At 42.3% G+C, this 15,366-nt stretch overlaps 1 protein-coding gene across 2 annotated transcripts in view; it reads right to left on the reverse strand.

Annotated features, from left to right (window-relative positions):
* Window positions 1-13,051, reverse strand: part of LOC126412445 (uncharacterized) — a 132,393-nt gene extending 119,342 nt beyond the window's left edge. For both annotated transcript variants that reach the window (XM_050082050.1, XM_050082049.1), the window contains exon 1: window positions 13,006-13,051. The gene's annotated coding sequence lies outside the window, so the exon portion shown is untranslated. The remainder of the gene's footprint in view (window positions 1-13,005) is intronic.
* Between the last annotated feature and the right edge of the window lie 2,315 nt (window positions 13,052-15,366).

A 15,366-nucleotide genomic window follows, 5' to 3' on the forward strand; every position in this document is an offset into this window, starting at 1 on the left:
CACACAGGAAACAGCTTACAGGACACTCGTGCGACGCTTCCGAGGATACTGCTGAAGTGTGACGCCAAAGTAGACGCCAATTAACCTGTGTAACACAGCTTAATAAATCCTGACGGAGCCCGAGTAGAACCCGGGCAGCGGCAGATGGTGAGGCGTATGGCGCCCGAGTCTTGCTCGCGCTGTGTGTAACAATTCGTAGCTGACATTGCGCCTCCGGTTAGAGATGGCAAAAACCGACCGGTTAAAACCGAACCGGTATTGTAGTTCTGAATAACCACTATTTTTTTGTATTTGTTTGGTCTCGGTTATGACAGTTCCTTTTTTCATTTTTTTCTAGAAACTGGGTAAAAAACCGGCATATCAATTATCTAGTTCTAAAATATTTTACTTTTAAATAAAACTATTTTTACAAACGAATAACATTTATTTATGACATTTCCACTGCTTTGAGATATTGGGTCTTAATACGAAAATGGGAAAAGCGATAAGTGATATTTTAATAACATCGTAAACAGTTAGAAACAAGCAACAAACACATGAAATAAGAATCGAAATAGCACTGCTGAAACAATGTAGACAGTACGCGTGTACGTGCGATGTATAATACTTGCCCCCAACTGGTCCGTATGACAGTTTATCACTGTCGTCCTCGGACATTGGTTGCATTGCAGAATGGCACCGTTCCTAGTTTGGAAGTATTTTATGAAGAGTGGTAGCAGTGAAATATTTACAACGATCCATTTCCTTTAGAAGAATAAAACTGGGAGGAGGCACAACAAACTTGCGACGTCATACAAGGAGAGAAAACATCGACTACGTCCCTTGGATGAGAAGATAAATTTGTTTGGTATACCCATAAACATTATTTGGAATAATAACTGAACCCTTATTTTAGTGCTTGCTTCAATGTGAAAAACTGATACCATTCAAAAGTGACGATGCAGGAGAGTCACGAACTTGCGACATTTCGCCGACGCCGTCGCTCCGCCTTCTCCTTCATCTTCGCCAACTTTACTGGATACACTGAAACCGATTTCTGCTACAGACTCAACTTCACATTGATCGAGATCTTCTTGTGCTTCACCTTCGTTAGAAGTTTTCAATCTTTGTTTGGAGTCTACGTTTACTGGCGGAAATACAGTGGAATCTGGCTATAACAGCATTATATTCACTCTTAAACTTATATGAATAGAGTACTCAGGGTGATCCATTGATAGTGAGCGAGCCAAATATCTCACGAAATAAGCATCAAACGGAAAAACTACAAAGAACGAAACTCGTCTAGCCTGAAGGGGGATGGCGCAATGGTTGGCCTGCTAGATGGCGCTGCCATAGGTCAAACGGATATCAACTGAGTTTTTAAAAAAAATAGGAAACCCCATTTTTATTACATATTAGTGTAGTAAAGAAATATGAATGTTTTAGTTGGACCACTTTTTTCGCTTTTTGATAGATGGCGCTGTAATAGTCACAAACGTATAAGTACGTGGTATCACGTAACGTTCCAGTCAGTGCGGACGGTATTTGCTACGTGATACATTACCCGTGTTAAAATGGACGGTTTACCAATTGCGGAAAAGGTCGACATCACGTTGATGTATGGCTATTGCGATCAGAATGCCCAACGGACGTGTGCTATGTATGCTGCTCGGTATCCTGGACGACATCATTCAAGTGTCCGGACCGTTCGCCGGATAGTTACGTTATTTAAGGAAACAGGAAGTGTTTAGCTGGCTCTGAGCACTATGGGACTCAACTGCTGAGGTCATTAGTCCCCTAGAACTTAGAACTAGTTAAACCTAACTAACCTAAGGACATCACAAACATCCATGCCCGAGGCAGGATTCGAACCTGCGACCGTAGCGGTCTTGCGGTTCCAGACTGCAGCGCCTTCAACCGCACGGCCACTTCGGCCGGCTCAGGAAGTGTTTAGCCACATGTGAAACGTCAATCACGACCTGCAACAAATGATGATGCCCAAGTAGGTGTTTTAGCTGCTGTCGCGGCTAATCCGCACATCAGTAGCAGACAAATTGCGCGAGTATCGGGAATCTCAAAAACGTCGGTGTTGAGAATGCTACATCAACATCGATTGCACCCGTACCATATCTCTATGCACCAGGAATTGCATGACGACGACTTTGAACGTCGGGAACAGTTCTGCCACTGGGCACAAGAGAAATTACGGGACGATGGCAGACTTTTTTCACGCGTTCTATTTCGCGACGAAGCGTCATTCACCAACAGCGGTAACGTAAATCGGCATAATAGTCTATGCACTATTGGGCAACGAAAATCCACGATGGCTGCGACAAGTGGAACATCAGCGACCTTGGCGGGTTAATGTATGGTGCGGAATTATGGGAGGAAGGATAACTGGCCCCCATTTTATCGATGGCAGTCTAAATGGTACAATGTATGCTGATTTCCTACGTAATGTTCTACCGATGTTACTACAAGATGTTTGACGGCATGACAGAATGGCGATGTACTTCCAACATGATGGATGTCCGGCGCATAGCTCGAGTGCGGTTGAAGCGATATTGAATAGCATATTTCATGACAGGTGCATTGGTCGTCGAAGCAGCACGTTCACCGTATTTATTTCTGTGGGGAAAGTTGAAGGATATTTCTATCGCAACCGACCGACAACGCCTGCCAACATGCGGCAGGGAACATTACGAAAGGCGAACTACTCGCTGTTGAGAGGAATGTCGTTACACGTATTGACAAATGCAGTGAGGTTGACGGACATCATTTTGAGCATTTATTACATTAATGTGGTATTTACAGGTAATCACGCTGTAACAGCATGCGTTCTCAGAAATGATAAGTTCACAAAGGTACATGTATCACATTGGAACAACCGAAATAAAATGTTCAAACGTACCTACGTTCTGTATTTTAATTTAAAAAACCTACCTGTTACTAACTGTTCGTCTAAAATTGTGAGCCATATGTTTGTGACTATTACTGCGCCATCTATCGCAAAGCGAAAATAGTGGTCCAACTAAAACATTCATATTTCTTTACGTACTACACGAATATGTAATAAAAAATAGGGGTTCCTATTTTAAAAATACGCAGTTGATATCCGTTTGACCAATGGCAGCGCCATCTAGCGGGCCAACCATAGCGCCATCTGGTTTCCCCCTTCAAGCTAAACAAGTTTCGTTCTTTGTAGGTTTTTCGTTTGATGCTTATTTCGTGAGATATTTGGCCCGGTCACGATCAATGGACCACCTTGTATGTAGCAGTATGTCGAGGACGCACCAAACTTCTTTATTTGGGAGTGAAGCAATCAGTGATTTTACTCTGATGTCTATTTATCCAATGCACACTTTAAAATTACGTGAAATGTTAATTATTTCATATGCAGTTTCACTGCTCCTTCCCCTAGCTTCATAGCACATGTTCACAATTCTAATTTCTTCTAAAGCGTAACTCACAGTAGGGATAAGCACTTTATTTCTTTCTTCTTCATCTTCTTCGCTCACATCATGATCACTATGGCCTTGATTCTTCATTTCATGTACAATCTCGTCTTTAGTTTGCGCTTCGGTTGTAACAATGTCATCAAATATTGTTGCATGCTTTTCATAGTCGCACTGATTGAGAATATCTCAGTTACTGCAATTTCTGGCAGCAATGCAGTGTCATCGAACCTGTCTTCAGTTCCGGCAGCATTTACTCTTTCAGTCGTGATTCCAGCATGACAGATGGTCTGGGCAGTGACGCGGCTCCAAGCCTTGGTAATGCGTCCGATCGCATCCATCAGTGTAACAGAATAATCCTGCTTTTTCTCAATCCATTGTATCATTTTCAGTAACATAAGTTTACGATAGTGGCATCTCAGACCCCTAATTACCCCTTGGTGCATGGGCTGCAAAAACCTCGTCGTATTTGCAGGAAGAAAATCAAGCTTAATGTTCTCCTCGCCAGTGCAGGATATGCTGGACAGTTGTCAACACGAACCAGTATCTTCCTTTTCTGACTTCTAAGCTCCCGATCCCAACGCCTTATTTCAGCTTTAATGAGTTCGGAGGTCTCCAGGACTTTTTATTAGCACTGTAGTGCACTATCAGATTTTTCACATGCTTAAAACACCTAGGATTTTTTTATTTAATTATCACGAGCAATTTTTTCTTTCCGTCTGCGTTAGCACAAATCAGAACTGTTATTCGTTCTTTTGATAACTTCCCACTACCACATTGGTCGCCCTTTAATTTCAGAGGTTCGTAAAGTGTCAGTTTAAAGAAAATTACAGTCTCGTTGCGTTAAAGATGTCACAGTCTGCATATCCGTGACGAATTGTAGGCGACACGGTAGTGAGCCATTGTCGGATTGTTTCAGTGTTCACACTGTAGGCTTCATCGTTCACTTTACCAAAACTAATGCCCTGACGTTTATTTATTTATTTATTTATTTATGTAACCTGATCAGATGAACGGCATCAGGTACTCTCTTACATCGGACCAGTGTTCCACACAAGCAGCATTTTTCACATCATAGTTACATCATGACAGTAGTTTGAATAAGAAAAATAGCTTAATCTAGTGACAATATGAATAGATAATGATGACTAAGACCTAATAAAGTAAATACTGGCAGTATTTTTACGACTCATGCTATACATAAAAATTACGATAAAAGCAATAATAATACTGGTATCAGTAAAAGGAAAAATGAAATAGTAATGGTAAACATGAGAAAAATTGGCAATTGCAATGAAGATTTGTGCAGATGTACATTAATATATTGGTGTATAAGGTAGCTGTTTACTGGTACAGCGAGTTTTGGGGCAGGGAGATTTAAGAAGGCCGCATCAGTTAAGAAAAAACTGGGAACTGAAGAAGATCTAGTAGGAAAGAAGGAAGTAATGGGGTGAAGTGCATTCATGTGCTTAAGCAGATACGTCATTAACTGTTTTCTGAAGCCGGACGTGGTTTTAAGCTCTTTAATATAACGAGGGAGGTTATTCCACAGTCGGGTTACTACTACTGTAAAGAACTTCGAGAAGGTGACTGAGCGATGTAGTGGAACAGAGAGGATTTTATTATGATGGGAACGTGTGTTTCTGTCATGTTGTTCAGATGTGAGCGTTAAGGACGAGGACAGATATGAGGGACAGCGTACATTTATAAGACAGTAGATGAGACAGAGTGTATGGAAATCTCTGTGTTTGTCTGCACGCAGCCAGGGCATTTGTGCATATGCTGGTGAGATATGATCAAAAAGTCGAACGTCACAGATATATCGGATGCAGGCATTCATGGTCACCGAAGTCGCGAATTTTCCTGAGAGAGACCTTGTAGATAATATCGCTTTAGTCAAATTTCAATTTACCAGATATAGACTGGGACACTCAGATGTTTAGGACGGGTGGTAGGGACAGAGCATCGAGTGACATTATACTGAGTGCACTATCCGAAAATTACCTCGAGCAATTAAACAGAGAACCGACTCGTGGAGATAACATCTTGGACCTACTGATAACAAACAGACCCGAACTTTTCGACTCTGTATGTACAGAACAGGGAATCAGTGATCATAAGGCCGTTGCAGCATCCCTGAATATGGAAGTTAATAGGAATATAAAAAAAGGGAGGAAGGTTTATCTGTTTAGCAAGAGTAATAGAAGGCAGATTTCAGACTACCTAACAGATCAAAACGAAAATTTCTGTTCCGACACTGACAATGTTGAGTGTTTATGGAAAAAGTTCAAGGCAATCGTAAAATGCGTTTTAGACAGGTACGTGCCGAGTAAAACTGTGAGGGACGGGAAAAACCCACCGTGGTACAACAACAAAGTTAGGAAACTACTGCGAAAGCAAAGAGAGCTCCACTCCAAGTTTAAACGCAGCCAAAACCTCTCAGACAAACAGAAGCTAAACGATGTCAAAGTTAGCGTAAGGAGGGCTATGCGTGAAGCGTTCATTGAATTCGAAAGTAAAATTCTATGTACCGACTTGACAGAAAATCCTAGGAAGTTCTGGTCTTACGTTAAATCAGTAAGTGGCTCGAAACAGCATATCCAGACACTACGGGATGATGATGGCATTGAAACAGAGGATGACACGCGTAAAGCTGAAATACTAAACACCTTTTTCCAAAGCTGTTTCACAGAGGAAGACCGCACTGCAGTTCCTTCTCTAAATCCTCGCACAAACGAAAAAATGGCTGACATCGAAATAAGTGTCCAAGGAATAGAAAAGCAACTGGAATCACTCAATAGAGGAAAGTCCACTGGACCTGACGGGATACCAATTCGATTCTACACAGAGTACGCGAAAGAATTTGCCCCCCTTCTAACAGCCGTGTACCGCAAGTCTCTAGAGGAACGGAGGGTTCCAAATGATTGGAAAAGAGCACAGATAGTCCCAGTCTTCAAGAAGGGTCGTCGAGCAGATGCGCAAAACTATAGACCTATATCTCTTACGTTGATCTCTTGTAGAATTTTAGAACATGTTTTTTGCTCGCGTATCATTTCATTTCTGGAAACCCAGAATCTACTATGTAGGAATCAACATGGATTCCGGAAACAGCGATCGTGTGAGACCCAACTCGCCTTATTTGTTCATGAGACCCAGAAAATATTAGATACAGGCTCCCAGGTAGATGCTATTTTTCTTGACTTCCGGAAGGCGTTCGATACAGTTCCGCACTGTCGCCTGATAAACAAAGTAAGAGCCTACGGAATATCAGACCAGCTGTGTGGCTGGATTGAAGAGTTTTTAGCAAACAGAACACAGCATGTTGTTATCAATGGAGAGACGTCTACAGACGTTAAGTAACCTCTGGCGTGCCACAGGGGAGTGTTATGGGACCATTGCTTTTCACAATATATATGAATGACTTGGTAGATAGTGTCGGAAGTTCCATGCGGCTTTTCGCGGATGATGCTGTAGTATACAGAGAAGTTGCTGCATTAGAAAATTGTAGCGAAATACAGGAATATCTGCAGCGGATAGGCACTTGGTGCAGGGAGTGGCAACTGACCCTTAACATAGACAAATGTAATGTATTGCGAATACATAGAAAGAAGGATCCTTTATTGTATGATTATATGATAGCGGAACAAACACTGGTAGCAGTTACTTCTGTAAAATATCTGAGAGTGTGCGTACGGAACGATTTGAAGTGGAATGATCATATAAAATTAATTGTTGGTAAGGCGGGTACCAGGTTGAGATTCATTGGGAGAGTGCTTAGAAAATGTAGTCCATCAACAAAGGAGGTGGCTTACAAAACACTCGTTCGACCTATACTTGAGTATTGCTCATCAGTGTGGGATCCGTACCAGGTCGGGTTGACGGAGGAGATAGAGAAGATCCAAAGAAGAGCGGCGCGTTTCGTCACCGGGTTATTTGGTAACCGTGATAGCGTTACGGAGATGTTTAATAAACTCAAGTGGCAGACTCTGCAAGAGAGGCGCTCTGCATCGCGGTGTAGCTTGCTCGCCAGGTTTCGAGAGGGTGCGTTTCTGGATGAGGTATCGAATATATTGCTTCCCCCTACTTATACCTCCCGAGGAGATCACGAATGTAAAATTAGAGAGATTAGAGCGCGCACGGAGGCTTTCAGACAGTCGTTCTTCCCGCGAATCATACGCGACTGGAACAGGAAAGGGAGGTAATGACAGTGGCACGTAAAGTGCCCTCCGCCACACACCGTTGGGTGGCTTGCGGAGTATCAATGTAGATGTAGATGTAGATGTAGATTGGGAGTATAAGCGTCTGTACTAATTTCTTTTACAGATCGAAAGGGAAGAGTTTTTATATTTTTGAAGAGCATGAAGGGATGCTGATGCTTGTTTGCGAACTGCAGTTACGTGCTCTGTCGAATTTAGATTTTCGTCTATTATTACTCTCAAACTCTTTGCTGAGGGAGAGAAGTTGATATTTGTTCCATTTAGGAGTAGAGATGGTACGGATTCCCGATTTTTTGGGCTAATGATCTTAGAGTGACCAACAAGTACCGCTCGGGTTTTAGATGGGTTGAGTTTAAGTCCTATGTTCTGTGCTCATTTTGAAAGTGCGTCGTAGTGAGGGAAATGCAATAAAAATTAGGGCAATTGCTGGTAATGCTGTTCAAATAGTTTCAATTAAGTGACATGAAGTATATTTCGGTTTGTGCAAGCAATAAATAGTATACAGGGTGGTCCCGAATTCATGGTACAAACTTTAATGGTAGCTACAGGACATTGTAACAAGGATTTATTGTATAGGAATGTATAGTCGCAGGTGACGCGGTGAGGCGTAAACAGGGGAAAGAGAAATGGAGTGATCGGTTGGTGTCACTGCCGGTAGAGGGCAGTAGATGAACATGATGTATCGCAGTAGGGACAAGCGCCATTCACAATTGTGCTGCCGTAGACGATGGGTGACTTTACGTATGCAGAAAAAGCAGACATGCATTACATGTACGGCCGTGCAAATGGTAACGCCAGAGCTGCGTTACGAATGTATCGCGCGGAGTATCCTAATCGACGAATGCCGGATCATAGAATTTTTCAACGGTTACATCGTCAACTTTGTGAAACAGGTACGTTCGACGTCAACAGACATGACGCTGGTCGATTAAGAGCTGTACGCACTCCAAGACTGGAAGAACGCATCTTGAACATAGTGGCTGATAGACCCGAGTCAAGCACAAGAACTGTTGCGCGTGACGTACATGTGAGTCATCAGACTGTATGCAGAGTGTTAAATGAAAATCGCTTACACCCCTTCCATTTTCAAAAAGTACAAGCATTGAATCCGGCAGATTATCCTCTTCGCGTGAACTTCTGCCAGTGGTTGTTGCAGCAATGTGCGTTGCAGCCGGATTTCGTAGGTCATGTGCTATTTACAGATGAAGCGACATTTTCACGCGAGGGTGTCTTTAATGCGCACAATTCCCATGTGTGGGCAACAGATAATCCACATGCAACGCGTCCACATGCGTATCAACAACGTTTCGGTATTAATGTGTGGGCTGGTATTGTGAACGACTTTTTGATTGGGCCATACTTACTACCCACGCGACTCTGTGGCGAAAGCTATCTTATTTTTCTGCAAGAAGTGTTACCAGAACTGCTGCAAGATGTTCCGCTCGCCATTCGTAACCGCATGTGGTTTCAGCACGATGGAGCGCCAGCACACTTCAGCACTGCTGTACGGAATTACCTGAATGCCACGTTTGGTGCTAGATGGATTGGGCGTGGTGGACCAGTCCCTTGGCCACCCCGATCTCCTGATTTCTCTTGCCTCGATTACTTTTTATGGGGACATCTTAAGAGTCTTGTTTATGAGACTCCAGTTGACTCAGATGAGGATCTCGTTGCTCGCATATCTGTAGCTGCTGCAAGTGTGCGTGAAATACCAGGCATCTTTGAACGTGTACGCCAATCGCTGCACCGACGCTGTCAAGCATGTATCGCTCATGGTGGACGCAATTTTGAACACTTACTGTAAACATGACACTTGTCAACAACGATTTCAATAAAATCTTTCGTTTTCCTTTCGGCCGTTATTTCCCCTGTTTACGCCTCACCGCGTCACCTGGGACTATACATTCCTATACAATATATCCTTGTTACAATGTCCTGCACCTACCATTAAAGTTTGTACCATGAATTCGGGACCACCCTGTATATCTTAGGGATTAGCCTTAGAATATGTAGTCCATGACCAGCTCACCAACTACCTAACTACTAACAACCTACTAGACTAATACCAATCGGGTTTCCGTAAACATCGAAGCACAAAATCCGCATTGATGAAGGTGTCATATGACCTGAAACTTGGCATGGATAGACAAGCAGCGACCATCATTTGCTTCTTAGATGTCAGCAAAGCATTTGATACTGTCGACTTCAACATCTCAAGTTGCTTGAATCTGTCAGTCCAAATTCCTCATCTTTTAATATATTGGCGAATTCTTCTGCTTTCACCATAAGGAGAGAGCCACTAATGGGTGCACTGATGCTCCTATGTTGTGTAAACCACTTAAGCAGCGCTTCATCCACGTCGCTCTGTTCAGCTTTTGGTAACCACTTATTTTTAGATCCATTTTGTTCAAACGCAGTAACAACTTTATCCTTGTTCTCCCAATCGCTTCGAGAGTGGAATTTACGAGGCCAAATTGACGACACGCATCAACTTCTTTAGCTCCATTCTCGATTTCATGACTCACATTCACTTTTTCTTCCACCGTTAAAACTTTCCTTTTATTGTACATGCTATTCTAGAATGCGTGCACTTCGTAACAATTTCTTATGGAAAACAACATAACGTGTGCTGCTGAGGAGTTTTGTGATTGTCACCGCTACTGCAGTATGGCTGTCGTAAGGCAACAACGATGTGAGGAGTCTATACTTATTGTTGCCAAGTTGCCATATTACAACAGATCTCTTTCTGCAGTAACCTCATTCTGATAAATCTTGTTGCTAACTGAAGTTGAAAATGACATTATATATGAGGTACACACATATACATTTGTCGCTAACATGAGAAGTATGTTTCTTACGAGGAATATGACCATACCACAGAAATCACGACGGTGTACACGAGCTGTCCCACTGTAATATTATGGTAATATGGTAATATTATAAGGAAGTTCAACTATAACATCAGTAAAAAAAACAAAAATTTGTTATTTCATTAATCGATTTTTTAACAGTTTTAACAGTCGGGCAAAACTGGAGACAAAAAACGATGTAATTTAAAACAGGTTGTTTCAGCTATAACGGCCTTCTCTACATCCTGCCCTCTGTCGGTAGCCATGTAGTCTGCACAAGGAAGGGTCTTTGCATAGTCTTCACAACGCAGTTTTCAAATTTCTTGGTTATCTGTACTCCACAACAGCGCTTTGCATGCTTCTGCTGTGTGCTGAGTCCCATACTACTTCCGTCTGCTACCTGTATCTAGGTTGTCCCTCTGCTCGGCATTGGGAATTTAGATGATAGCGATGTTCTTCAACGTCCTGGAAGAATAACTCCGCGATTCTAGTTCAGGAGGAGAAGTTGATGAGTCTGATACTGATCCAGGCCGAATGCTCAGGTAAGTAATACATAAAAGAAAATTATGTGGTGGAGGATTTAAAACACTGTATCGGCTAAATGAATATTCGTAAAACAACTATTGGAATAACAAGTACCATAAAAAAGTCACACCCAACATGTGTCTCCAAAGCGTGTTCCGATATCAGTAAAAAGGGAACGTGCCGAAACGATACATCATAGTGGTGTCCAAATTGAGATGTAGCTTTTTGTATTCCAGACTGTTTCAAAACATACCACGCTTTGTCAAATTATGTGTAAGAACGGCGTATACAAGTTTTTCTTTGGAATAAAAACATGAACCAGTAAAATATTTTGTATGTCTGCTACTGTTAATATTTCACAATAAGTTTTTTAAGATTATAGAAACCAGTTTCCACCGTTTCAAATGGTTCAAATGGCTCTGAGCACTATGGGACTTAACATCTGAGGTCATCAGTCCCCTAGAACTTAGAACTACCTAAACCTAACTAACCTAAGGACATTACACACGTCCATGCCCGAGGCAGGATTCGAACCTGCGACCGAAGCGGTCGCGCGGTTCCAGAATTAAACGCCTAGAACCACTTCGGCCGGCCCGTTTCAAATGAAACGACATGTTCTATTGCATTAACAGTTACAGAGATACGATTTTCCAAAAATCTATTAAAAACAACAGTAAAAACTGCCCCATCCCAGGTGACTGAGGTCAGTCTCGAACGTAAGTTCCAAGAGCCAGTATTGAGCGAGGAATTCAGGAACATTGTACAACACATCTACGAATCGCTGTTGTACGGACAGCGAAGACAAGGTTAAGTTACTTACAACACGCACGGAGGTATTTAAACAGTCATTCATCCCACCCTGGATCCTTTAATGGAACGGGAAGAAGCCCCAGTAAGTGGTACCATGGCAAGTACTGTTTGCATTGCATTTCACCTTGCTTTGCATTGTTGAGATGTACAAGGATAATCCCAAAAGTAAGGTCTTCTATTGTTTTATAAGTACATAGACCTGTTTATTTCTACAATGGTTTACATCAGTTTACAGCTTGAACATTTAGCTATTTTTCGACATAATCACCATTTCTGTCGATGCATTTTTGTAGACGCTGTGGCAGTTTTTGTATGCCCATGTCATGCGCTGCTCAGAAAGTTATGAACTTCTTCTTTCACCTCGTCATCGGAGCTGAATCGCTGGGACCACAATTAAGGCTGACAGGTACTGTGAGACTCTGAAAAAAGTCAAGTCAAACGGGCAATTCAGAACCGGAGAAGAGGAATGTTGAGCGTACCCATTCTCCGTGACAACGCTCGCCCACACATTGCTTGGCAAACCGTTGTTCTCCTGCAACAGTTTCAGTGAAACTTAATCACCCACCCACCCCATAGTCCTGACTTGGAGCCCAGTGACTATCACCTGTTTTCTAAGTTAAAAGAACATTTGACCGGAAAGCTATTCAGCTCCGACGAGGAGGTGAAAGAAGAGGTTCATAACGTTCTGAACCGCATGACGGCGAGCTGGTATGACATGGACATACAAAAACTGCCACAGCGTCTACAAAAATGCATAGACAGAAATGGTGATCATGTCGAAAAATAGCTAATGTTGAATCTGTAAGCTGTTGCAAATCATTGTAGAAATAAACAGGTCTATGTACTTATAAAAAATAGGAGACCTTACTTTTGGGATTACCCTCGTGTGTGTGGTTAAACTGGAGCACCCACTCCCCGACTAAATTAATCTACAACATGAGGAAGGCCGCTGCAAAACGGCCGAAACATCGGATATTTTAGTATTTCAGCATTTTAAGTATAAGATGACGCGGCAGTTCACGCAGAGTATTTCTAATGAGGTCTCTGCAAGTTTTTCGACATCGGTACGACACCTCCACGCGTTCTTCAACAACGAGGTACGGCGGAACTCGGACATTTCCGGAGTAGAATTCGCATGAGCGCTGTGGTTAAACGCCGTAGGTAGCTCACCTGGTAGGCTGAGTGCGCGGCGTGCACCTGCGGTGACGGTAGCTCGCAATCCACTGACGAAGGTGGCTGTTCCGTTTGTAGTTACGCGCGGGATGGCGCGCATGCGCATCGACTTCTGCGCGTTCGCTGGTAGTTGCTGTGTGTTTCGCACGCCACGATTTCCGCCTTGCGGCAAATCACTCTGTGCCGTGACTGCTTTTTCACAGGTTCCGCCCACGTGCCAGATCCGGCAGCTAGATATTGACAGTCCGACTTCATTACTTACCATTTTCATCTACAAGAGAGTGTGTCAAATTCACAAATCTTTAACATAATGCAGCGCTTCAGCAACCATGAATTGTTCAGGCAATAAGAAATTCAACCTTCAGTTGCAAGATAAAAAAAAAAAAAAATAATTTTTGTAAAGTATCACGATTTTCCTTATTATGAAATCATTAGATTGGTGATGTATTTCAATGTATGTCAGTATGGGTTAATTTATAGCTTCTGAATAAGATACCATTATTGGCATCTAAACCTAGGTAAACTAAAAAAATTTTACCTTGCAACTGAAGGCTGAATTTCTTATTGCCTGTGTCAAATTCGTTTCTAGAATTAGTTTTCTAATTAACACTGTACCTTTTATACATATAAAAAATTCTGTTTTCCAGTTCCTGTGATTTTTCATGTAGACTTGTCATTCGATTTTTTTAAAAAAGTATTCCCTAATCGTTTTTGTTTTTATATAAGATAACATTGGAGATGAAACAAATACCTTTTTTATGCAGGGTGAGTCAGGAGGAAACGTACATGCTTTGAGGGGTGGTAGTACTCGTGATGCTGAATAGAAAACTTCATTTGGAGTTAAGCCCTATTCCGAATGTTTTCCGAGACAGAACACATTTAATAATCATTGGTATTTACTTTCTGTACTTTCAAACATTGTCACTGTTTACAACATACCATAGTAGTGTACAGCAAGTTGAGAGCAGTTTGATACGGGACACTTGTTGTCCATCAAGTCGGGAAACTACCTCAGATTGGCCAACAAAAACTACGTAACACACAGCGCATGCGCGTCGCGCAAGTTTTTCAACATTCTCACGCTCTCTTCGCACAAACTGTTAGTTCTAGAGAAAAAATTAATGGGAAATTTTTGTAGGAAATTTAATGTAGTTTACTTTTGTACTGCGACACGTCTTCGTTGGAGATTGCGGTTTTCGAGTTATTCAGGAGAAACGTAAAAAAGTGATATTAAATGTGTTGTATCTCGGAAACCGTTCGAAATAGGGCATACGTCCATAAAAAGTTGTTTGTTCAGTATCACGAGTACTGTCGCCCCTCAAAGCATGTAACTTTCCTCCTGACTCATCCTGTATACAGGGTGGCCATTGATAGTGACCGGGCCTAATATCTCACGAAATAAGCATCGAACGAAAACACTACAAAGAACGAAACTTGTCTAGCTTGAAGGGGGAAACCAGATGGCGCTATAGTTGGCCCGCTAGATGGCGCTGCCATAGGTCAAATGGATATCAACTGCGTTTTTTTTAATAGGAACCACCATTTTTTATTACATATTCGTGTAGTACGTAAAGAAATATGAATGTTTTAGTTGGACCACTTTTTTCGCTTTGTGATACATGGTGCTGTAATAGTCACAAACGTATAAGTACGTGGTATCACATAACATTCCGCCAGTGCGGACGGTAATTGCATCGTGATACAATACCCGTGTTAAAATGGACAGTTTACCAATTGCGGAAAAGATGACATCATGTTGATGTATGGCTATTGTGATCAAAATGCCCAACGGGCGTGTGCTATGTATGCTGCTCGGTATCCTGGACGACATCATCCAAGTGTCCGGACCGTTCGCCGGATAGTTACGTTACTTAAGGAAACAGGACTTATTCAGCCACGTGTGAAACGTCAACACGACCTGCAACAAATGGTGATGCCCAAGTAGGTGTTTTAGCTGCTGTCGCGGCTAATCTGCACATCAGTAGCAGACAAATTGCGCGAGAAACGGGAATCTCAAAAACTTCGGTGTTGAGAATGCTACATCAACATCGATTGCAACCGTACTATATTTCTATGCACCAGAAATAGCATGGCGACGACTTTGAACGTCGTGTTCAGTTCTGCCACCGGGCACAAGAGAAATTATGGGACGATGATAGATTTTTTGTACGCGTTCTATTTAGCGACGAAGCGTCATTCACCAACAGCGGTAACGTAAACCGGCATAATATGTACTATTGGGCAACGGAAAATCCACGACGGCTGTGGCAAGTGGAACATCAGCGACCTTGGTGGGTTAATGTATGGTGCGTCATTATGGGAGGAAGGATAATTGGCCCCCATTTTATCGATGGTAAT

Source organism: Schistocerca serialis, chromosome 7, assembly GCF_023864345.2.
Source record: "Schistocerca serialis cubense isolate TAMUIC-IGC-003099 chromosome 7, iqSchSeri2.2, whole genome shotgun sequence".
NCBI classification, from domain to species: Eukaryota; Metazoa; Arthropoda; class Insecta; order Orthoptera; family Acrididae; genus Schistocerca; species Schistocerca serialis.